The sequence below is a fragment of the Simochromis diagramma genome, unplaced genomic scaffold (genome assembly GCF_900408965.1).
Source record: "Simochromis diagramma unplaced genomic scaffold, fSimDia1.1 OVJJ01000640.1, whole genome shotgun sequence".
Taxonomy (NCBI): Eukaryota; Metazoa; Chordata; class Actinopteri; order Cichliformes; family Cichlidae; genus Simochromis; species Simochromis diagramma.
Window position 1 is genome coordinate 621196 of NW_024387439.1, and position 26530 is coordinate 647725.

At 41.0% G+C, this 26530-nt stretch overlaps 1 long non-coding RNA gene across 1 annotated transcript; it reads right to left on the reverse strand.

Annotated features, from left to right (window-relative positions):
• On the reverse strand, positions 1 to 23484 carry LOC120722490. Its single transcript, XR_005693488.1, has 4 exons — positions 23471 to 23484; positions 6565 to 6574; positions 5512 to 5516; positions 1 to 188 (listed from the first exon to the last, which is right to left on the reverse strand). It is a non-coding gene; the product is annotated as an uncharacterized LOC120722490 (long non-coding RNA).
• Positions 23485 to 26530: the final 3046 nt, after the last annotated feature.

Consider the following 26530-nt stretch of genomic DNA (forward strand, 5'->3'; position numbering starts at 1 on the left):
CTGTTAAACAAAGCTGTATGAAACGTTTCCAACGGATCATGGTTGCTAGGCAACCTGGGCAGCGCGAAGAAGGCCAGACCGTCCCATTTCACAAGCCTCGCACTTCCGGTCTTAGTGGTCTTTGAGTACGTGGCCCTTGTGGACCGTTAATTAAGGCTGCAGAACCTGAATTGGGATACAGCCATGGACTACAGTGTATGCTGTACACCTACTTATGCTGGGCTTACACTGTGCGATTTTTTCAGTCACGCGATTCAGCTCCTGCTCAAACTGTACGATTGACTCGCAGGGGTTAGAAGTTCATAAGTCACGATGCAGGGTCTCACACTATACGACCCGATGCTCTGATGCGACCTGAGTGCTCACACTGTGCGTCCATAAAAATGAAGGTTATAACAGAAATTATGTCGCTCGCTCTCTCTCTCTGTCTTTCACTCACACAGACACACCACCACCATCAACTTTGCTAAATTGCTAATGAAAAACATGATCAGGCAGCTGTGATTGAGCAGCAGTGTAAATCCAACTACTTTCACAAGTTGTGCCTCCATCGCTTGTGTCCAGATCACACGCTGCCCTGCTGTGCTGTGCCGTCTTTTTCGCTGACATTTGTGTTTGCGCGTGCGCAGTGTGACAAATTGCGGTGACACCCTCACGACGGTCGTGAGGATTTCAAACCCGATTGATGATCGGGAGCTCGTCGTGAGGTGTAAATCGCTTCTCGTTACCCCACGTATACTACACGATGGACGACGCACGATGAAGGCCAAAATCGGGCCGATCGCCAAAACGGTCGCACGACTCAAAAATCGGCTCAAAATGGGCCAAAAATCGCACAGTGTAAGCCCAGCATTACTGGTTTCTGTTTCATCAGTAAGTGATTCCGATTCCGGTAGCTGAAGCTGAACTGCGTGCATCAGTGTACCTGTGTACCAGGAAATCGTGCAAAAATCGTGCACTGACAAACTTTCCCAATTGCTTCCAATGCAAACCGTGATTAAATGCGTTTTTTTATGTATATTTTTCAAACTAATTATTGGAAATCAACACGTTAAATTCCCAGGTATTTTCATGTTTTGTGGCTTTTTTGTCTTTTACTAGTATTGTTATTTTCTATGATAGCTTTGAGCAGAAACCTTAAAGCAGAAGCAGCTTTAAATAAGACATAAAGGCGCTGTATTCTGTTCGTAGATTTGTTTTCTATGTTTTAAAACGCTTCTAATTAACAATTAACATATGATTAACAAAAACAGAGTATCCTCCACTACCTCACTATATGCAGAAGAGAAACCACAAATATGTTGAGGAAGGGGGCGGGTTTCCCTTGATCTTGTCATAAGCTTAGATCAGTGAGTTAAACAATGTTAAACAATGAAGGAAACATCTCTGCAGTGTCGTCTCAGTAAGTGTGTGTCTTTTTTTTCAAATTATTGTTCTTTTATTATCTGCTTAAGATGGTACACTGGTCTCCTTGAGATGCCACAAATTATTTAGGCATAACATTAAAATTACTTTATTTCTGTTCTGCTTTTTTTTTTTTTAACTTATTGGCTAGACTGGTTCTTAGAACACTTTTCCACTCAGTTTGAGTACTCAATGCATCTTTTACTACATACTCCCTTTCCGCCATACAAACACTGATATCGATATATACTGGTATCTTACGGAACAGGGAAGTCACTGAGCTTCCATTTGGTTCATACGATATTTAAAAGTAGAATGGGCAGCAGAGCCTTTAGTTTTCTCTTCTGTGGAAAACACTCCCAGTTTGGATTTGGGAGACAGACATGTACTTTTTTTTTTGCACATTTATTTATTGGTTTTAACAATTTTTACATAATACACCATGAACATAAGATAAAATAACGAGATTAGCCTTAAAACGTTTAAGATTAGGCTTAAAACATTCCTTTTTGCTAAAGCATATATTTAGGGCTGGATCAGGTGACCCTGAATCCTCCCTTAGTTATGCTGCCATAGGTGTAGGCTGCTGGTGGATTCCCATGATGTACTGAGTGCTTCTTCTTCCATCTTCACTGCATTCAACCATTAGGTACTCTGCCTCTCTTCCACAACATGTCTTTGTGCTGTCTTCTCCTAGATGGCCACTCCTCACTGAGCCTGGTGCCACTGGAGCTTTCTTTCTGTTAAAAGGAAGTTTATCCTTCCCACTGTGGCAGGTGTTTTCTCTTATACGGTCATCTGATATTTGGGGTTTTCTCTGTATTATTGTAGGGTCTTTACCTTACAACATAAAGCACATTGGGGCTACTGCTGTTGTAATTTGGAAATTATAGATAAAATTGATATGAATTGAATAGATGACCCACTCTAACTCCAATCTCCTATCTAAGTAGTCTGTCAGTGCGCCCAAAGGCGGCTGTGGCTACAATGTAGCTTGCCATCACCTGTGTGTGAATGGGTGGATGACTGAATGTGTAAAGCGCTTTGGGGTCCTTAGGGACTAAGTGAAGCGCTATACAAATACAGGCCATTTGCCGGGCCATTTTAATTAGGCCAGACTCCACTTAACATCTGAGTTCAGACAAGGTTGGGTGTGAGCCCTACAAGCCTCAACATGTTTCCACCACTCCTCTAAACTGAAAGGAGCCAGGTGAGGTTGCTCAGGCAACTGACTATAGGATGCCTCCTGGGTAAGTCCTACCCATGTCCACCCAGGAAGAGGCCCCAGTGTAGATCCAGGAGACAATGGAGAGAGTACATCTCTTGGCTGGCCTAAGAATGCCTTGATGATCTGGAGGTGGTGGCCTGTTATGGCCCTAGCTGGGCCTCCTGAAACTGCCCTTGTGTGGGTGTGGTTTTTCTCTCCGCCTCTTCCTCTCTTGCTCCACCCCTCTGTCTCTCTCTCACTCTCCCCTCTCCCCAGGACACAGCTGCTCTTGATTAGCCTCGTTGGCTACCTGAATCCAGTCAGCAATCACCTCTGAGGCTATTTAAGCTTGGGATGAGCTCTGAGCCAGGTTGTTTTTTTGTTTTTTTATCTGGTGTTCCCACATGGGGTGTTCTCTGGTGTCTCTGCTTTGTGTTCTTGGTGTGTGGTTATCCTGCCTGAAGTGTGGAGTTGTGGAAGCGGTATAGCTATGGGCAGATGAAGCTTCATGAAGCACTGAAGCTTTTCATCCAATTGCTTCACCCCAGCGCAAAGCTTCTTGAAGCTTCATTTGCTCTAGTAGGACACCTACTGGACGTAAAAATATTAGTTGGCATGAATTTGAAGAGTGTGGCCTTTTGCACACAGCCTGTAAATGTCAACAACAAAAGGAGTGTGTAAAACATCTATATTGTATTGATGCAGTATACTGTGTATATTTATACTGGCAGTATGGAAAATGATTATTTGGAAATGCTTAAAATGATCATTTACTGTGAGGTGAGGTGTGGTTGGGGTGTGGACAGTGGTTGTGCTTTTGTAACATTGAGGTATGGACAGCTACACACTGAGGCCTCAGTCCTGCCTGTTCACATTTTATTCTGTAAAAACTAAATTTTCACTGCTTTTATGACCTTTTAGTGGGGAGAACATAGCTAGGATTTAATGATTTAACAAATCTTTTGAATCCTTTGTCCTCCACAATGCTAAATGGCTGGGAGTCCTCAATCACCATGGTAACCAGGTCTTCATCTATTTGAGATTGTTCTCCTGATGGAAAGACAATAAAGACAAAGCACAAATATAAATATCACACACATAACTTATTGCATTGTATAATATTGTTATATCATTTAGTAACATTACTGCATGCCATATTATCATGGCATTTGATGGCTCACCTGGTCTTGCTCCACAATCGGTGTTCCCCTTATTCTCATGCAAAGCTCTGTAGTGCCTAAGCATGGATGAGGTGTTGTTGTTATATCCCAGCTCCCTGGCACATAGCAAACACTTCACCTTGTACAAAAGTAAAGCCGCTTAACATAAATTGTATTGCACCATCAGTATTATGAAAATACATCTTCTGTAGAAATGTACATACCTTGTTGGGAGGAATAAGATCAAAATGTTCCCACACAGGGGAGGACATCCTCCTCTTCTTAGCTGGCTCCATTCTCTCCTGACTTTCTCTCCTCACTCTCATAAACCTCCAAACTGTCTCCAAACTCTCACTAACCGCAACTCTGCATCAAACACCCACATTTTGAATGAAGTCTGAGGGGTTTATATCGCTGTCATAGCTCGCGGCAAAGTTCGAACCACTTCATGAACCAGTCACGTGGTACAGCCGGGCAGCGAGGCTTCGGACATCATCATTTTCAGCTCCTCCCATAAATGAAGCAAGCCTCGATACGCGCATCGCGGAAACGCCCCCTCAATTACTCGACACAAGCTTCGAAGCCTCGATACAGAACGTCACATCACAAGGTATAGCTGCTTTACGTGAGTAGTGTGGGCTTGTGGGCCTCGGCAGCTGTAAAGCTGCTGCTAGTGACAGGGTGAGCTTGTGGGCCCCTGGAAGTGCCTCCTCGTGGTGTGGAGTTTTTGTTTGGTTGTTTTGTTCTTTGTTGTTGCAACCTTTTTTCCTTTTTCCAAGTGTTATTGGTAAAACGGCGTTGCCGGCTCTTTATGTTAAGATTATCTATAATAAAGACTATTTTATTTACTAAAAGCACCTGTCTGTTCTCCTTTCATTCTGTTCTGGACCCATTTGTTACTGGCGCCCTCACTCGCATGCCTAGACCCCTTCGGGGGGGACGTAACATGGCCTAAGAGAGGGAGTTCTCGGCTTTTCTGCTTAGGCTGCTGCCCCATGGCCAAGCCCAGGATAAGGCTAAAAAATCATTTTGATAATTACGAATACTGTGGCTACTATGGAATAAACCACCCTTAAAACTATTCCTGCTCACAACTACAGTGAGATGAAGCACACTCTTCTATTTTTATATCCTTATATTCTTATATCCACACACTAGTAAAGTCACAGGAGATCACTATGACCTAAGGCCATCAAATTTATTTTTTAACACAACTTCTAAGTTTTACTAATTCTCTTTAGGGGGGTGATTAGAAAAAAAAACTTGTTAAGGAAAAACTAACTTGAGTTTGCTTTTAGTTCTGATCTCACTGCTGGTCTGCAGAACAATCCAAGGTCAGTAACCTTCTGGTTTTTTTTTCCATTGATTATTGCCAATTAGGTTCTTTAATGTCTTACCATAATATAAAATTTCTAATAAGGGTTAATTTCAAGAGATGTTTACAAAAACATATTCTTGTTGGTTCATAGCAAAAACATAATTAAATAATCAGTTGCTGATTAGTTAAAAATCTGAGTTGCCACTCTGTCGCCTATTGGAGTAGTAGCCATAAAAGTTTTTTTTTTTTGTTTTTTTTTGTTGTTTTACATTTGTCTTTTGTGTTGTACGATACTGGAAGATAAACAAATAATCTGTTTTATTATTATTATTATTGTAACCCTCACAGCTCGTCTGACTGTGAGTCCCAGCAGCTCTCAGTTCTTTGAAGGAGACTTTGTGTCTCTGAGCTGTGAGGAGGACGACAGCTCTGCTGGATGGACTCTGAGGAGGAACACAAGCAAACAACAGAGGACTCAGTGTGGAACAGATGGGTGGGGAAAACCAGCTGGTTCTTCCTGTAACATCAGCTATATCTTAACACAGGACAGTGGAGTTTACTGGTGTGAGTCCAGAGAGGGTCCCATCAGTAACATGGTTAACCTGACAGTCACTGGTAAGCTGAGTGTGTGGAGTTAGTGTTGATGAAGCTGTGTGTAAATGGATGAAATGCTGTAGTTTGTCTCTGTGTTGAGGTGGATCAGTGATCCTGCAGAGTCCTGTCCTCCCTGTGATGGAGGGAGATGACGTCACTCTGCTCTGTAAAACAGAGACCACTCCCTCCAACCTCCCAGCTGCTTTCTATAAAGATGGCTCCCTCATCAGGAAGCAGCCTACAGGTCACATGACCATCCAGCATGTTTCCAGGTCTGATGAAGGCCTCTACAAGTGTGACATCAGCGGTCATGGAGAGTCTCCATCCAGCTGGATCACTGTCACAGGTGACACACTCACCTGTCTGTGTTTCTGCAGCTTTCAACATTCACAATGTGACGACAACTTAATGACTGTGTTTGCTTTATTTTAGAGAAACACACCACCACACCTCCACCTGCCTCTTCTGCTGGTTCATCTCCTGTTCTCCCTGTGTTGCTGACTGCTGGATTAGTCTGTGTTTTGGTTCTACTGGTGTTTCCGGTTCTAGTGATGAAACGATGTGTTTCGATAAAAACCGAAGGTGAGACTTAGACCGTATAAGTTTAAATTATATTTAAAATGTGTTTTATAAATATGTTCAGTAATTATATTTTTTCATATTGTAACCATTAAAATGACTATGCAATAAATTATATTCTTCTTCACTTTGGTTCATTTTAACTGACCAGAGAAAAGTTGGACAAAATGTCACATATAGCGACTTCAAAATATTAGATCACCAACCACAGCCAACCAAACAGAGAGAAGGTAGTGTTTTATGTGCTGTTTCTGTCTGATGTATGTTTGTGAGTTTAAAGGTTATTTAAAGCAGTAAAGTACTGAGCAAAGGCTGTGAATGACTATGTGCACTTTATATTGTGTTTTTTTTTTTTTAAATTTATTTTTAACAAATTTTCAAGACTTTTGGATTGCATTTAGTTTTCACTTTTTCATTATGGGATATTGAATGTATTTTTGAGGTAAAAAATGAATTAAATCCATTTTGAAATAAGGCTGTAACATCACAAAATGCAGAACAAATGAAACACTGAATACTTCCTAAATACACTAGACTTTTTTGATGGTCTGTTGGACCATTTAACTGGTCCAATGGTCCAGTTAAATGGACTCTAGTTAGCTGAGGTGAAGCTTACCTAACAGTTAGCATCTATACAGTGTCTAGTGACACCATCCACCTTTAAGTAAAGGGTGTATGTATTCTATGTGTGGGTGGTAGTAGTCCCTATGTTATTGAAGCACCTCTTTGGAAAGAGGTCATTTAGCACTGCTTTGCCTATGTTCTGCTTTTATACAGTATGTGTGACCCAAACAGAGAGGGAATGTTGACGTAGCAGGCTTAGTGGCAGGACGTCTTGTTTACCTCTGCTTCTCCAGCATGTTTCCTCTCACTGGGCAATCCCTTCTGGAAGGCACTGGATAGTCAAGATCATCTGGGGGACAATAGTACTGTAGCGCAGTAGTGGCAACTCTGGTCTTTGGAACAATGGATGGAGGTTTGAAACCTAACCAAGGCATGCCTCCCGTAAGGGTCCTGTTGAATGAAGGATGTATTTTTTGTGTTGTTTTTAGGTTGTTTTAGGTATAGGAAAACTACTGACACAGGGCACATCAACACATCAACAACTGCACCCCCTACCCCCACCCCCAACCGCTTACACTGTAAAGGTGTGTGTGTGTACGAGGAAAGCTCCTCAGATCCACTTGGTGTTTGCTGTGGGATCTCCCAATACACATTGGTAATTAGGGATGGGTATTGTTTAGGTTTTATCCGATACCGGTGCCAAACCGGTACTTTTGAAATGGTGCCGGTGCTTAAACGGTGCTCAAACCGGTGCTTAAAGAATGGAGAACACAAAATTGGTCCAAAAACCTATCATGTTCAGCTGTTTTTTTGTAAAAAGATAACAATGTTAGCCTTTTCTGCAGCTAGAGGCCATATATGGTATCACTCTTGGCTGGAAGCAGTGCTTAAACAATGGAAAAAACACAAACTTTGTCCAAAAACCCCTCATGTTTAGCTGTTTTCCACTTTTTCTTTGGTCATTTTAGCCTTTTTGGCCAGGGTGAAGGGAGTATCTGCCATCAAACAAGAAGACAGCCGCATGTAACTACGATGGTGTTTGCTAGTTCACCTTACATGCTTTAATTTAATAACGCGGTTAGCCTACTCAACGTAAATTACACATGAACAACATTAAGCTACTCACGCAGAGAAGAACGGCTGCTGCTGCCATCATCATCCGTCATCATTTCTGCTACACTGGCAGGGCTAGGGGCCAGGACTCTCCTCTTCGGGTTTTTGGGGGATGTTGCTAACTCCGGGTCCAATAACAGGCAACCCACCCGCAGTAGATGTGCTCGGTGTGAGGTCTCGCAGCAAGCTATCAAATATGGCGCATTTTTCGGCTTTAAAAAAAACCCGCTATGTGTCGCCAGGTGTTTCATCGGATTTGAGGTGTTACTTCCTTTGACAGTATCACAGTATCAGCTTAAAGCACTTGTTGCAGGCTGTTGAGTTTGCATATTTTGCTGTGAAGTACAGCCAGACTTTGACCACTTCGCTTTGGGCATTTTTAATCTGTAGCTCTGCTCTAAAAGAACTTACGTACCTGGACCCGCCTACTATCCTCGGAAACGTAAAGTGATTGGCTAGAATTCAAAGTGTGTGACATCTCAGAGAAAAAAAGCACTGAAATGTGCGCTGCTTTTCAGTCTGGTTACTACTGTTTATGCCATCATGGCACCGGATACCGGTACCCATCCCTATTGATAATAAAGCTTTGTTGAAAAATACAGACTCATCTGACCCTTCTTCTCCAGCTGGGCTATCAAAAGGATTGGTCAAGAAGAAGTTAAGCTCAATAGTCCCCAGGCTATTGTCTAAATCCGGTAATTTTAACAGGCGCCTACTGTGTTTGTAGGTGGTTTTTAACATTCAGCGTTGTGCTCTACATCCTGGGCTGTATGTTTAAGCTTGTGGTTAATCTGTGAACAGAAAGTAACACCTCTTTGATTTCCTGATTCTGTTGAAAATATTTCCATTGCTCAAGTGTTACTGCATGACTATTAAATATAAAAGTTAAACAGTTTCTCACCTGTGTTAACACACAAATAAATCTAAAACTGTAGCAGTTTATTAAATGGCATGTTTCAATATTAGATTTCAATTTTATTGTCATGAAATGATCACATCATGAGAGCTGATAGATTAATTCTATGGTAAAAAGAAATTAAGTAGCATGTTTGTTTATTTGTTTTCTTTTTAAGAGCACAAAATAAAATGTTAAAGTAAAAATTTAATTGGTTATGAATTTTATAGGAAAAAAATCTAAAACAAAGTAAACTTTTGGATTTTAACTTTTTGATGTTAGTGCTGTTTGTATGACATCTTGACATCCTTATTGTTGATAAAGTAGTTGCATAGTATGCTGTCTCAGTATACCTACATGAAACCAGTCTGACTTGTCACATCTCTTGTTCAAATATAGTCTCCTATATAAGTTCTGTTTTCATTTTCATTACAGTTCTCTTAAGGAGAAATTTAAGAAGAAGAAAAAAGTCAGGATGTAATCTGTAGTATAGTTCCCACTATAATTGCATCATGATTCCTGCTTGTACCCAGGACAGGGTGTCTGTACTCCACACTGTCCACACAGGTTAAGTCCTCCCTCTCCAACTTCAGTGCCAGTTGTTCATGTAGCTGATTAGTTTTCCATTATGTCTGGTGTGATTGCTGCCAATAAAAACAAGGGGACGCAGAAATAATTGTGTTTTATTTTTAAAATAAGAGCATTAGTATCTATAAGACTGCTATCTGAAATTATGTCTTCTGTGTGTGTGCAGAGTGTGATCCAGCTGCAGTCTATTCAGCAGTGAGAACTGATGATGTCAATTATGGACAAATCACCATCAAAGAAAAGAGAAGAAAATCAAGGACAAGAGGTACAGCTGCGTTTTTCTGCTTTGTGCCCATTAATTTGTAATCACTCGATGGTAAATGTTTATACAAAACAAGAAAGTAGAACTTGTTGATGGCTATTTATCAGTTAAATAGACCTTTGCATTAAAACAAATTTGAAGTGAACAGACCTTTCATTAAATATGGATAATTTTGTATATTTTAACCTCTGCATATAAAAGCACAGCAGATACTTCCTTAACTTGTTGGTACTGAATTGGCTTGTGAAGCTACAGTGCGGTTTCATACCACAGTGATGATGATAAATTGTAGCGTGAGAGGATGTGGGGTTTTGTGGTACTTTGTGGTATATTTGTTTTCGTTTCTTGATGTGTTGATGGTAAATGACCAGAAATAACTGGTGGGTGTTTGTCCAAAACAGGGAAGATGAAAGCAGAGCTGTTGGAACCTTCTGTCAGTTTCTAAGAGTTTTTTTTTATATGATGCTACCGGGAAAATGAAAATTTTCTAAAACACATCTTGTACACTGATAATACTTTTATGATCTTTAATACCTGCAGTCATGTCCTCTGATTGCTCATTGTGCAGAGTGTGATCCAGACACAGTCTACACAACAATGAGAACTGAAGACATCAGTTATGGACAAATTGCTATCAGACCCAACAGGCCCAGAGATACAGCTGCTCTTTATTCAATAAAAACAAAAGTCTAGCCATTAACATGTTGGTGCACGTTTTGAATTAACATATGGCATCATAATGAATGAAACTCAGAGCCCAATCTTAGTATTTATGCGGTATGCTCATTTAATGGGTTATGAGTCCTACGCTAACTTTCAGTGTGAGCACAGGAAGTGGTGTAAACTTTGTGAAGAGTTCATGAAAGTCAGGAAGAAGAGTTCACCACCTTCTTGTTTTCACTCTTTGATTGCAGCTTTTTTGGATTAAATGATGTTTATGTAAAGATTCACATTTTGATCTACTCAGTTGCTGCAGTTTTCACATTTTGTCTTTAATTCCTTTGGGTTTGCACTGTACACAAAACAAAGAGATGTGAATATGCTCGCTCTTCTATGAGTGGAGATGTATAATGTGTTTTTAATAACACCATGGCTCTGTGTCACAGAGTATGTTTTATCTTACATAACCTAACTAAACCCCTTGTGTTGAGTTTCTTTCACAATAAAAGTTTTTTCTGACAGTTTGGCTGTAAGACTTTTAATGTGAAACTAATGGAGGAACTGATGCGTTTTATTCATGGCACATTGTTTTAATAAATTAGTGCAGCAAGAATTGCTAGAATATTGAGAAAGTGCTGATTCCTTCCTTACCTAACAATAACTGCTCCAAAAATAATCTTTGCATGATTTTATCTGTGCCTGGTCTCATATTGTAACTGTGTGTGTTTTCAGAGTTTCCACCAGAGCCAAATGTCATCTACTCCACACCTAAATAATTCACCAGTTAAATCACTGTAATCCAGCTGCTGATCTCAAACTGGACGTGAGGACATTGACAAGTAAAATAACTATGGATATGTTATTCTTTTTATTAATAAAATTTGTGCAACCATTGAAGCTGTAAAGAAGATAAAAAAATTTCCAATTAATTTTTTCCAGTTATTTATTATAATTCAAGTTGTTCAAGTCTAAAAGATGAAGACAGCTATAACTGTCTGTTTGTTGAAAAATAGTAACGCAACCGCACTGCACTTGTAACGGCGCTTTAATGCTAAAAATAGTAATTAGCTAGATTACGGGTTACTGAAAAAGTAACGCCGTTGTTTATAATGCTGTTATTCCCATCACTGATAATAAGAGGCCTGGCTTGGCCACAAAACACCACCACTGGACTACTGGAAGAAGGTATTATGTACTGATGAATGTGATGTTCTTTGGAGTGGCAGAAATAATTTGTGTGGCTCTTATTGAATGCAGAACACCTGATTATTATATAAATAGTTTGAAATTGTTATAACAAAGAGTAAAAGGTAAATGGATGCAAATAAGTTTGTTGTTTGCAAAACTTGTGCATAGGATTTTAAAATTGACAATTTATATTTGCATTTAAAGTTATGAAACATGATTCATTAAACATGTTTGTGGTTGTTACAGTAAAAAATATAACTTTCTACTCGGATTTTATGTTTTTTTGTCTGACTTTAGATCAATTGTGTTAATACAGTATGTCAAAATGAAAACATAACTGTAAATTAACAGCAAAGACCTGGAGGACATCTTAGGTCAACTGAACTCCTCCTCCTGCTGTTTAGATGTCCTGCCAACAAGTTTTTTCAAAAAGGTCTCAAAGACTTTAGAGTCAGACCTGTTACAGATCGTCAACTTTTCTTTATTATCAGGTGTGTTTCCAGAATCACTAAAAACTGCTGTAATCAAACCTATACTGAAAAAGGACAATCTTGACAAGACACAAATGAACAACTACAGGCCGATCTCAAATCTCCCATTTTTAAGTAAGATCATTGAAAAAGCAGTTTCTCAACAGCTCAATTACTTCTTAAAACAGAATAATTGCTACGATGCCTTCCAGTCAGGTTTTAGACAGAACCACAGCACTGAAACCACTCTGACCAAAGTGTTTAATGACATATGTCTGAATACAGACAGTGGAAAAATGTCAGTCTTAGTTTTAATGGATCTCAGTGCAGCATTTGATACAGTTGACCACAACATATTACTCAAACGACTGGAGAACTGGACAGGTCTTTCAGGAACTGTACTAAACTGGTTCAAAACATACTTAGAAAACAGGAAATACTTTGTATCAATAGGTAACTGAGCAGACAAGTATCACATGTGGAGTTCCCCAATGTTCCATCTTGGGACCCCTTCTGTTTAACATTTACATGCTCCCACTGGCACAGATTATAAACAACAACAAAATAAACTATCACAGCTATGCAGATGACACACAAATATATATCACAATGTCACCAGGAGACCAAGGCCCTGTGCAGGCTCTTGGTAAATGCATTGAGGAAATCAATGACTGGTTGTGCCACAATTTTCTCCAGTTAAACAAAAACAAAACTGAGGTAATAGTCTTTGGCGCCAAAGAAAAACGATTACAGGTCACCAGAGAACTTCAATCTATACATCTAAAAACCACAAACCAGGCGAGAAATTTGGGTGTAGTGATGGATGCAGACCTAAACTTAGAAAAACACATTAAGACAATAACAAAGTCAGCTTACTATCACCTCAAGAATATTTCAAGGATAAAAGATCTGATGTCTCAACCGGACCTGGAAAAACTAGTCCATGCATTCATCTTTAGTAGGCTTGATTACTGTAACAGCATCTTTACAGGTCTACCTAAAAAATCAGTCAGACAACTACAGCTCATTCAGAACTCTGCTGCTCGAGTCCTCACTAAGACCAAAAAAGTGGACCACATCAGTTCAGCTCTGAGGTCTTTACACTGGCTGCCTGTCCGTCAGAGGATAGACTTTAAAGTTCTGATGCTGGTCTATAAAGCTCTGAATGGTTTAGGACCAAAGTACATCAATGACCTCCTGACCCAGTATGAACCTTCCAGATCCCTCAGGTCATCTGGATCCGGTCTTTTATCAGTTCCCAGAGTCAGAACCAGACACGGAGAAGCTGCATTCAGCTTTTATGCTCCTTATATCTGGAACAAACTCCCAGAAAGCCTCAGATCAGCTGAAACACTCAGTTTATTTAAATCCAGGTTGAAGACTCACCTGTTCTCAGCTGCATTTGAATAAAGCACCAAATCCACACTTTTAAGCTTAAATTTCAAAACTTACATTTAACTACTGATTTTATCTACTGTTCTGATTTTATCTGTTTTGATTTTATATACTGTTTTGTTTGTTTGTTTGTTAATTAGTTAGTTTATTTGCTTGTTTTAATCAATTTTAAATCATGCTTTTTATTTGTTTTTGTTTCTAATGTCTCTGTAAAGCACTTTGAATCACCTTGTTGTTGAATTGTGCTATACAAATAAACTTGCCTTGCCTAAATTTAGACACGCGAGGTTGTGCCAAAAATGATGATACCAAACAAGGCAAAGTAAATAGTTTTTAAAGGAGAAATGTAGAGATAAAATCAAAAGTAGTTAAAATGGCCAATTATACCCTAGAGCAAATGGTTAAACTTTTTTTTTAAGTAACGCAATAGTTACTTTTCAAGTAATTAATTACTTTTAGAATCTTGTAACTCTGTTACTAACTCAGTTACTTTTTTGAAGAAGTAACTAGTAACTATAATTAATTACTTTTTCAAAATAACTTGCCCAACACTGAACGTCACTAGTGTCTCATGTGTGAAAACTCTCTCTCTCTTTCTTTTGCTGTGTCACTCCTTAAACTTCCCCCTCTTCCTAAACAACCAAATGCCACATGTTGCCATTCCATATCATTTTTTGATTGTTTGACATGGTCCATTTTTCCACTAATAGGGAAGAGGTGTTTTTTTTGTTTTTCTCTCTTTCACTTTCAAGCGAATAGTGTTTGCTAGCAATGTCCTTCGAAAACCAAGTTTTTTTCTGTTTCTTCCCCCTGCCACCATTGTTTTATTCAGAAAAAAACATTGTGTATATTTTTTATCATAACTCTGGCTTTACGTGGCCTTTCAACACAATTGAAAAACTGGTATATAGTTTGAAGTCTGCACCTTTGAGCCAAGTTGAGATGGAGACTCTGGGTAGCTGCATCTTGTTGCTGTGTTGTCTTAAATTGGTCACACGATTTGACGCGCCAACGCGTCTGTCGACCCCCGAGGGTTAAAATTCGTACCATAAAATGTAATATCTGACACATTTAATTAATTATATTATATCATATTAATTATATTAAATATGGGCCAGCCTAATCAATTTGTATTCTTCTCCATGGCTTCTCCGACCACTCTCATGGTGTGTGATGGGTGTGTGCTGTGCAGGTTTTAGATCTCACCCTGGGTCAACACACCTGAATCACATGATTAGTTCATTGCCAGGCCTCTGAAGAGCCCCTGGACCCCTGCTGTAGGGCTTAAAAATAGAATGCTGCATAGTGGGCCATCCTCTCATAGCATACTCAAGAGGGTATGGGATCTTTGGTTGTCCATCTTTGCAGCTACTCAGATGTCATCACGCCCTCCTGGTCCTGATCCACCATCAACACCTGTTCCTCTGCTGCCACCTCTTTAGGGGGGTTCTCTGGAAGAGGAAGATGACTCAGACCATCAGCATTACTGTTGTTCTTGCCCTCTCTGTATTTAATGACATACTCATATGCCCATCGAATGATCATTTGTGACATCATCTGAGGGGCGGCCTTCATCTCATGGAAGAAACTTGGCTTATGATCCATGATAATCAAAAACTTCCTGCCGTACAAGTACTTATGAAAATACTGTACACCAAATATTACAGCCAATCCTTAATTATCCAGCTGTGATAAATCCAGCTGATACTGTTAGGGTCCCTGGGTCGTTGACCCAGTGTTTTGTGTTTTTGGTTCTTTGATTTTGTTATTTCATTATTTTCTAGTTTTGCTTTATGGGTTTTAGGATCATTCTTAGTTTAGGTTCTCTGGGTGGGGTTGGTTAGAGTTTTAGTGTTCTGGTTTTCTGTCTGTGTTCCATGTTGCTGTCTCCCCTGTCTGCTGTATCCCCACATCCAGTCAGTGTCTGTGTCTGCCCTGGTCCCACGTCTCTGTTCCCTTTGTTATAGTGCCTGCCTGTGAGTCTGTGTTATGTTTCCTGTTTTACTTTGAAAGTCCATGTCTGATGTTAATGTGTCTGGTTTTGCTTCCCCTCGTCTCGTTAGGCCTGATTTGCCCCAGCTGTGTTTCCCTCCTGTTACCCATTCCCTGATTGCTCCCACTGTGTATTTAAGCCCTGTGTTTCTCTGTGTCCGTGTCGCGATCTACCGTTTATTTTGCTGTGTGTTTTGCCAGTCCACCGGTGTTAGTTTATTTTGAGTTTTTTCCAGTTTTGTTATGTTTGCGTTCAGTAGTGATGGCCAAATGAAGCTTTCCGAAGCACTGAAGCTTGTATTGAAAAATGGTTCATTACTCGAAGCTTTTCAACACAGTCCTCTCCGGTGACATCTGGTGGCGAATATTTTGAAGAGCAGCTTGAATCTGCAAAATGAAACGGACTGCTCAATCATCACTGCTCACTCAAGAGTGGAGTTCTCTCTGGTATTGGGCCACCGTTCCGTTGCTTTGAACATGTAATTGGTATTGTTTTCTCGATTGGGGGGCTGAAAAAAATGTAATGCGTATTTGCGTAATATATTTTGATCAATAAACTTTCCCTATTTAAACATGCACTATGGTGTGGCCTTTCTTTGCTCATAACTCCTTTATGTTGGTAAATACAATAAGTGAGCAATATATATAATATACATATGATAACACACAGCACATTATGGAGTATGCCCCTGCTGTGGAGTCCTGCCTCCATCTACTTGTCATTTAATCACTGGACAGCTGGACAGGTTCATACAAAATATTAGATGAGGCCAATTGTCCTATACATATTTTTGACCTAGGGGTGGGATTGATTGTGAACTGGAAAGGGAAAATGCTTAGGGGGCTGAGTACGGCTTCATCGTTACTGATTTGTAGAATCATTTTGATTCGATACAGGATCCGATTCAATTTGATTGGAATCTTGAAAGTTTTGCCTCAGTCAGAAATATTACAATTCTGGTCATGTATCAGTATATATCCATAATTTCGTATCTATTAAAAGAAAGCTGACACATGTGAGACTTAATTAGAGATGTAAACACACCAAAATCTGATTCTGACGCGTCGGGTCCGCGCTCTGTGTTCACGTTTGTATGCAGAATCCGTAAACCTGCTCGCAGTTACTGTTTTAGCTGTATGGTGTTTGACAACATGTTGTGAGGTTTAACCTGAGATGCTGGCATTTCAGGCATAATAACGTTAATTTACAAATCGACACAGGATTGTAATGAATCAATATCACTTTATTCAATTTAGCATGGATTGTGATCAGAAAAGCGATAATCAAAACCCACCTCTAATCAAGAACTTGCAAAGTAAAAACATGATCTATGTCAGGTAGCCCTTTTGTTATTTACAGTTAAAAAGAGGATTAGTGTTACTGTGTGCTGGCTGTTTCTTTTCTTAGAAATAGTTTCTCCTGCCTTGGAGAAAATCCACTTGCATGGAACAGAAGAGGCTGTGGAGTGCAGGAACCACACTGCAAGCTGGTAGATATGCAGGTATTCCTGGGTCTGCAGACTATCACCTAAAAACAATAAACAAAATGATTTTCTAAACTGTAGCAATGTAATGTACGTATAGTGTCAAATACATTTTTGTAGTCTTCATCAGCTTTAATTCACATGGAAGTGTTCCTGAAGTCATATGCTGTAATGATATTTACATTATGAAAACATGATTTTGGACATTTCAAGTTTTTCACTTCGGCAGATAAGATGAATTGAGCAAAATCAACTCAAAATATTCCCACACGCCAGAACGTCCTCTCTTCCTCGCTGGCTCCATATCTGTCAGTGGAATGATCACCTCTTCGCTCTCTGTCACCATCAACACACTCCACGAATCCCGTGGATGATTCACTTCCTTATATCCGTTTGAATCAGGTACCAAAGCAGTTACGTGCGTAATGAAGCTTCGGACGTCACTGGTCACGTGACTTTTGCCAAACGAAGCAAGCCTCGACACAGTGCTTCTGAACCAGTGTGTTGTTTTTTTCGACACACGCTCTGGAGCGTCAGCTTCAAGCGGGCCATCACTAGCATTCAGCATTAAAGCTGTTTTGGTTTAAGTTTGTCTCTGGAGTCTGCATCTTGGGTCCTATCCCTGTCCGCACACAGCCGTCACCTAACAGGTACGGCATTCACACAATTACATCTTTCTGCTCACCATAGTGTACCAATACACTGCTTGACTGCTACAGTTCCTTTGACTTGCAGAAAACCTTCTTCTGTGATGGTCCCCAACACCAGTCCCCCCCCCCCCCCACACACACACACACACACACACACTTTCTCAGAAGCTTGTGCAGTGTGGACAAGTTTGGCAAGAACTAATTATAGTTGAAGAATAAGTTCAACAATCCCAAATAAGTTTTGAGCTCTGTCACTGATTTTGGGGGTGGCGCCTCCTACTTTCTAGATTTGTCATCAAGTAGAACCTGTTGATATGCGTGACTCATATCTAACTTTTTCTCCTCCCGCCAGTCCCGCTATCATGTCCTCCATTCTTGGAATGGGAATTGTTCTACAGGCGACACTTTGTTAACAGTCAGTTTGTTGTCACCACAAATTCTGGCGCTGGAGTCTGGCTTTAGTATTGGTTTAATGGGCACGGCCCACTCTGAGAATTTCACTGGTTGGATGATCTTCTCCTCCAAAAGTCTCTCCAGTTCTTGCTCCACTTTTTTTTCATAGCAAACAGAACTGATCGGGGCTTATAGAAGCACGGTTTGGCATCACTGGCTACATGTATCTTTGCTGCAAACCCTTTCAGCGTTCCCAACTCGTCCTTAAACGTCCCTAAACACTGTCCAGTATCCGCTGTACGGCATCTTCTCTGCCTTCTATCTTATGTTCAATACAATTCCATTTTATTTATATAGCGCCAAATCACAACAAAAGTCGCCTCAAGGCGCTTTATATTGTACAGTAGATACAGAGAAAAGCCCAACAATCATATGACCCCCTATGAGCAAGCACTTTGGCAACAGTGGGAAGGAAAAACTCAGTTTTAACAGGAAGAAACCTCCAGCAGAACCTTGCTCAGGGTATGGAACGCCAGCACTGCCATAATGAATTAATTAAATACACCATTAAATAATTAATTAAATGTGGCAATAATTAATTAAAATTGGAATTAATTAATTAAATAAATAGGTATGACACATGTAATTAATTAATTATTGACACATTTAATTAATTATTTATGTATTTCACATTTTAATTAATTATTGACACATTTCATTAATTATTTAATGATATATTTAATTAATTATTTATGTATTTCACATTTTCACATCACACAGGCACCTCCCACACTGCGAACAACAGAGGGTCTAACCAGCGATCCCAATTGCGTTCATCCTCGCGAATGAACTTACGAATCATGGACTTTAAAGTCTTATTCATCCTCTCTACAAAGCCCAACAGTCTGAGGGTGGTAGACACTGTTCCGAAAAGATTTAATGCCCAGTAATTTGTACAGTTCCCGCAGTGTGCGCGACATGAACGACGTGCCCTGGTCAGTCAGTATTTCTTTCGCAGTGCCTGCGCCACGCTCTTCACTGACATGGTGCGCAGCGGCACTGCTTCCAGGTATCGCGTTGCGTAATCCACCAGGACCAATACAAAGCGATAGCTGTGTGCACTCTGGTGAAAAAGCCCGATGAGATCCATGCCAATGCGCTCAAACGGAATCTCCATCAATGATAATGGGCGCAACGGCGCCTTCAGCTGGTTAACCAGCTGGCATTCTGGGCACGACGCACACCAGCGACGTGCGCCGCTGGTGTGCGTCGTGCCCAGATATTTTTTCGATACAAAAAAAATGTTCATGCCTTTTTAATTTGTCATTTATTAAAATTATACATATATATTTTAACTCAAAAGTACAGTTTTTAAATTTAACCCTAACCCTTGTGCGTGTTTTTTATTTTGACAGCGAATGCGCACCTGCGGACCACTTATGTGCAGCCCTGGTTATTTAGCTCGTCATATTGCAGCCACAGAAATTCTTTTGTCCATGAAACCATAAAGCTGCACTTTCTTTTTGCCTTATAGTCTGATTTGTCATAACTTCTCTGTTTTGTGGTAAGCTTTTCTTTGGCTGTCACTTCTTCACCCTGACCTGTCTTATTTGGCTCAGCAGAACTAAAATAATATAAAATATATATCATATATCCTGCTGCTTTTACACACGCACTCACATAAGCTCAGCGATTCTCTGCGCGATCAACCTCTCACATGTTTAAGCTTGCTGCGGGAGATTTCACTTGTCATGTTTGCATAGTAAGCTAACGATTGATAAGACGATGTCAGAGGAATTGGTGCACAAATTATCATCACTCACAGATCAGTGCTGTCGCTCTCTATACACAGTTCGCACGATTGCAAAGTGAAAGCAAAAAAACAAACGCAAATTCAAACGCGATTTCAATATGTCACATATTGACAGTGGCTCACCGATGCCAATGACATAATTACCCAGCTACATTTCTGAAAGAATGCAAAAGCATTGACATATATTTTTTCCTTTCTACAATAGCCCGACGGACAGGGCAGAGATAGATTTTGGTACCCCGACTTAAAAAATCGCTAGCCCCGGGACGTCAGGTTAGCGATATTGCGAGCCCTGTATCTGATTGAGGAATCACTCATCTTTGTCTTTGCACTAGGATGATGTCGGCGTAAATGTGCAGTCACATTCGTTGTGTTCCCACTAGTGCTTTCAGGTTAATCTCGTTGAAATGACCTTAACGCCACAACACAGCAAATCTCCGTTAACGAGCTACCACCGATTGCCCCGTGCATGGGGCTAGACGGCCAACACGTTAACGAGCTAACTACGCTAACACACTAGTTCCCACCCATGTAATTGAGCATTGCATGGCACATCCAACATACTGTTTTACTTTAGTCCATGACTCGCTTACCTTCAGGGTCATACGTCACATGAAAACCAAAATAATTCCAAACGCCAGATCTGAATGAGGGGGGGGGGGGGGGGGGGGGGGTCCATGTTACAAGGAGAGCTTAACTTCTGTCTCGCTAGCTTGCCCTGCGCTCTTCCTTCTGATGATGCTGTCTGTGTTGAGCGCTCAGTGGATCTGCGCTCGACAGTGCAGCCTAGGCGGAGTAGTCGAACGCAGATTCACTGAGCGCTCAACACAGACAGCATCGTCAGAAGGAAAGTTGATAAAATAAATTACAAATTTTGTATTGTTCGATACATATGCGTACCGAACCGAAAGCACTGTATCAAACGGTTCAATATCGATACGAATATCGTTGCACCCCTAATATATATATATATATATATATATATATATATATATATATATATATATATATATATCCATAGGTCCATCATCCTATTACAGCCTGATAAAATCTGTATCCCTCCATAACTTTTGCTGTGAATAAGACATGGTCTCCAAAGTTACTGTACTTATTGGTTATACTGTGACTTATTTGGCAAATATACCCTTTGTGATGGCAAAGGCAATATGGATTACAGATGGGGGGGGCACACATTTTGGCAGCCGATGCCATACAGCCTGATAAAATCTGTATCCCTCCATAACTTTTGCTGTGAATAAGACATCTTCTCCAAAGTTACTGTACTTATTGGTTATACTGAGATTGATTTTGCAAATAAACTCATTCGTGATAGCTTCGCTACAAAGTGTAAACCGAGTGTAAATTCACTGGAGAGCGACGTGTTTCCATGATCGCATCTGGTTTTACAGTATTATAGTATCAAAGTCTTTTTCTAGACAAAGTATTCCCAGCAGGTTATTTCAGTGTACATTATAAGGTAAACTGTCTTCCACACGTCCGTTAGTCGAACCTCGGATACAGGAGGAACAATGCGGTTTTTGTCCTGGTCGCGGAACACTGGACCAGCTCTTTATCCTCTCCAGGATACTTGAGGGTGCATGGGAGTTTGCCCAACCAGTCTACATGTGTTTTGTGGACTTGGAGAAGGCATTCGACCGTGTCCCTCGGGGTGTCCTGTGGGAGGTGTTGCGGGAATATGGGGTGTCTGGCCCATTGCTACGGGCCATTCGATCCCTATACAACCGTTGCAAGAGCTTGGTTCGCATTGCCGGCAATAAGTCGGACTCGTTCCCGGTGGGTGATGGGCTCCGCCAGGGCTGCCCTTTGTCTCCGGTTCTGTTCATAATTTTTATGGACAGGATTTCTAGGCGCAGCCAAGTGGCGGAGGGCTTTCGCTTTGGTGGCCTCAGAATCTCATCTCTGATTTTTGCAGATGATGTGGTTCTGTTGGCTTCATCGGGTGAGGGCCTCCAGCTCGCACTGGAACGGTTCGCAGCCGAGTGTGAAGCAGCGGGAATGAGGATCAGCACCTCCAAATCTGAGGCCATGGTTCTCAGCCGGAAAAGGGTGGAGTGCCCACTCCGGGTCGGGGATGAGTTCCTGCCCCAAGTGGAGGAGTTCAAGTATCTCGGGGTCTTGTTCGCGAGTGATGGGAGAAGGGAGCCGGAGATCGACAGACGGATTGGGGCTGCAGCTGCAGTAATGCGGACGCTGCACCGGTCCGTCGTGGTGAAGAGGGAGCTGAGTGTAAAAGCGAAGCTCTCAATTTACCGGTCGATCTACGTCCCTACCCTCACCTATGGCCACGAGCTGTGGGTAGTGACTGAAAGAACGAGATCGCGGATACAAGCGGCAGAAATGAGCTTCCTCCGAAGGGTGGCTGGCCTCTCCCTTAGAGATAGGGTGAGAAGTTCGGCCATCCGGGAGGGGCTCAGAGTAGAGCAGCTGCTGCTCCACATCGAAAGGAGCCAGCTGAGGTGGTTCGGGCATCTGACAAGGATGCCCCCTGGGCGCCTCCTGGGTGAGGTGTTCCAGGCATGTCCCACCAGGAGGAGGCCCCGGGGCAGACCCAGGACACGCTAGAGAGATTATATCTCTCGGCTGGCCTGGGAACGCCTTGGTATTCCCCCGGATAAGCTGGTGGAGGTGGCTGGGGAGAGGGAGGTCTGGGCCTCTTTGCTTAGGCTGCTGCCCCCGCGACCCGGCCCCGGACAAAGCGGATGAGGATGGATGGATGGATGGATGTCTTCCACACGGCACATTACAATATCACGAAACTAATATTAAATTCATCGAGTCTGCTGTTTTCCAGCTTTTACTCTTTATCACGTCGACTGCAGATCAGTGACAAGTAGCGTACAGAACGGAGCTGGGCAAGTGGCTCCTCCTGCTTTGCGCGCTCCCGTGAATGGGGAAACAATTTTTGACGGGGGTAACTACTTTGGCACAACACCTGCATCATTTCCGAGGAGCCGCACGGCACGGAAAGTGACTCTGACAGTGAAGAAAGTGAACCTGGCATGTTTGATGGAGATTTAGCGCAGATGTTCAATTCAGACACAGAGGATGAGGACTTCGATGGGTTTGATTGATGATAAAAATGTGAGTACCAAACTTTGTTTTGCTCCTGCTTTATTTTTAAATACGCACACTTGTATGCTTGTGTGTTGTTGATGATGACGATTACTGGTAATAAAAATGTGAGTAAGGTACCGAACTCAGGTTTGCTCACTCTTTATTTTTAAATACGCATACGGTACTTGTATGCACCCTATGATCCAGTGCGCCTTATGTGTGTGTTAAATACAGTAATGGCACACATAACTGAGACTGCGCCTTTTAGTACAGTGCGTCTTATGGTCGTGAAAATACGTTAATAAGATAATAAGGATACTAAGGATATTAATTACATGACACACAAAAAGCTGTTACCCATTTCTAAGATTCATTTTAAGCCTTAGAGTAATGTTTCCAGGACCTTTTTGAAAATCTGCTATGAAGGATTAAGGCAGCTCTGAAGGCAACAAGGGTTAAATCCAGTACTAGCAAAGTAACCTAATAAAGTGACCAATGATTGGATGTACTGTGTATAAAGGCACCAGTCACAGAATAATAAAGGCCAGTAGGTTTGATTTGATTTGATATACCTTTATTAGTCCCACAAGGGGAAATTTCATAAGGCTGCCGACCTATTGCACACAATGGCGGCGCCATCTTACCCTCCGACCATACATACATTACACAAAACATCACATGGGGAAGACAGGTCAGAGAGGTATAACAATGGAAAATGCACCACACGAGGAAAGATAAAGAGAAAAAAATAACTCCCCCCAGACTGAGCTCCAACAGGGAGATCAGTTTGAGAACAGAAAAAAACACCTCTGCACATAGCACATGAAAAAACTCTTAATACACCAAAGAAACACATGACAAGCAACAGGGATGGGTAAAGGGTGAGAGACAGCCGATTTAGACAGTACATCCGGGCCTGCAGCCTGTGCGCTGGTCTCCATGATCCACCGTCAGCATCCGAAGGGAACAAGCGTCGAAGGCGTTTGGAAAGGGAGGGGGGATGAGTGTGTGCATATCAGTGTATATGTATGTGTGTGCGTGTCCAGAGTTCAGCTGAGACAGTGTTCTTCGCCCTGCTAGGCTAAGTAAACAGTCTTCCAGCCAACCCAGGTGGCCTTGCATGGAATGGGAAGGAACAGTCTAAACACAGTCGTTATCAGGGTGTTGTTGTTCAGCTCCAGCCTTGCAACCGCAGCTGGCGCCGAGAGGGTATCCGCATGAAGTGATGGTGCTTTTTACTTTAGTGCGAACAGCTCTAAAGTAGCAGAATTCACCTAACACATGTGAGCTAATCTGACCTCTGACCTTTAATGTCACAAGAGCGAAAACAACTATAAATATGAAGTTAGAACTCAAATTTCACTGACATCTCATTCTGACTCCTCTCTCCTCATGTGTCTTTCTGGCCTCCTCTGCATTCATCTCTGGTGGAAGCAGGAGGCCATGCTGATAAATGTTTGTCCTATTCATAGGTATAGCATTGCTATTATATTTGTTTCATGTTAGAAAGTACTATCATCCTCACATCACCACAGTCCAGCTATTTTGTGTTATTGTAGGGCCTTTACCTTACAAAATAAAGTGCCTGGAGGCAGCTGTTGTTGTGATTTGACACTATATTAATACAGTGGAACTGAATTGAATTGAGGTGGCTGTAGCTCAGGCGCTAGATCAGGTCATCTACTGATCGGATGGTTTGATCCTTGGCTCTCCAGTCTGCATACCAAGTATCCTTCAGCAAGATACTAACCTCAAGTTGGTCTAAGGTGCCTCCATCTGAGTGTGAATGTTGTTAGTTAGTGAGCATTTAAACAGCATAGAAGAAAGTGAATGTGCATGTTCGGGAGAGTAGAAAAGCACTACATAAGATTCAGTCCATTTACCAACTGAATTGGTTGCACATTACAATCCAGCCCTATTGTGCAGCAGGCGCAACAGTTGGGTTTAAGTCTTGTGCTTAGTGTTTCCAGTGGTGTTACATAGGTTAAGTGAGGTCAGACAGGAGTCTCCATGGACCATAATATTTGCAGATGGCACTATCATCACCTCTTTCTCGAGGAAGAATAACCTGGACCAGAAGCTGCAGCTTGCCTTCAACTGCTCCTCATTGGAGAGCATGCTCTCCTACTGCCTGGGTTTTTGGAACACAGGGCGACTACCGGTATGAGCCTAGGTCTAAATAATCCTTATCACTAGGACACTAGGACAGCTGGGTGTCCTGGTGTGATATATTTTATCAATATAAGCCTATAAAGAATACTATAGTTGTTCTGTGTTTGGAGATGACCGTTAACTGTGAGAGCCGTTCATTGCTCAACATCCTCAGGCATGTTTTTCACTCTGTGGTTAACAGAAACTAACAGCTCTGTGGTCGTCCGAGTTCCTGTTTCAGATAAAAACACTTCAGCTTCTCACGTTTTACTGCAGGGCTGTTAATGCACATAAAGAAAAACTAAATTTTGCACAACTATAATAAAAATTTAAAATATATAAAGAAAGAAACAAGAAAGACAAACAAGAAATCTAACAGTACATTTTTTGTTCTTTTTGCAGTGACATCCTGACATGTTGACCAGCTGGTACGTTCAACCTGTGGTTTCAGCACAGCTCTGTGCTCAGCCTGTTTAAATATAGCCTTTAGTATCAGCTCAGCCCCCAAACTACTTTTTTGTGTCTTTTTATAAATAGGGGAATTAAAATTGTTTTTAACAATATATCAAAGAAAAAAAAATGAAATTACAAGTTTTTATGATTTAAATACCATAAAAAGTATTACCCCAAAAAATGTGGTTTTCCAGCAGTCAGTTGGAAGTGTGGAAATGTTTTTCTGCTGCAGCATTGCTCTGATTTATATAATATCTATGACTGTATCACCTGCACTGATGTCCTCTGTGTGTGTGTTTACCGTGCAGAGACTGATTCAGCTGCAGATGCTCTGTGTTATGATTCATGTCCTTTTGCTCACATGTTGTAACACAGCTGGAGCTGTTCATTAATGTCCCAGTAAAAAAAAAAAAGAAAAAAAAAAGCAATCAGGGTTTTTACAGATATATGATATGGGAGATTCCTCCAACATAAACACATTATATCATAGATATTCAGAAGAGAAAGGTTTTGGTATGAAAACCTACATTTGAGATGATTACCCTGTATCATTAAAACACTTCTAGCATTTGTAAGTCTGAAAATCACTTTAAATGTATTGAATTGTCATCAGTTTTTCATTAAACTCCAAGCATTAATCACTGGATGGTCAATGTTTGCATAAAAGGTGTAAATAGAACAGCTTCAGCTTGTTTCAAATGGACTGTGTGATGCTACAGAGAGATTTGACACTACGGTTCTAATCATAGTATATGACATGACACAGTTCAGTTTTGTACCTTGCTGTAAAATGTGTTGTGGTTTTTTTTTTTTTTTTCTTCTTCTGGCGTTAATGACGAATGACATTAAAAAATAAACACAGTGACAATAGTTTCTATGGAACCTTTTTATAATGTCACATGAAATCAGTCATTTCCATGTCATCATCATGCACTAACACTACATTTATAAGTTGTGGTATCTTTGCTATTATTATGCAGAGGGTGAAACAGCTGCAGTTTTCTCACGACAGAGCAGACTGTAGCTGATAGAAAAGCTGCTTTTCAAATAAAGATGCGATAAAGGAATCACATTTATGAATAATTAATATTCACATCTCGGACTTATTTAAAGCACCTGACG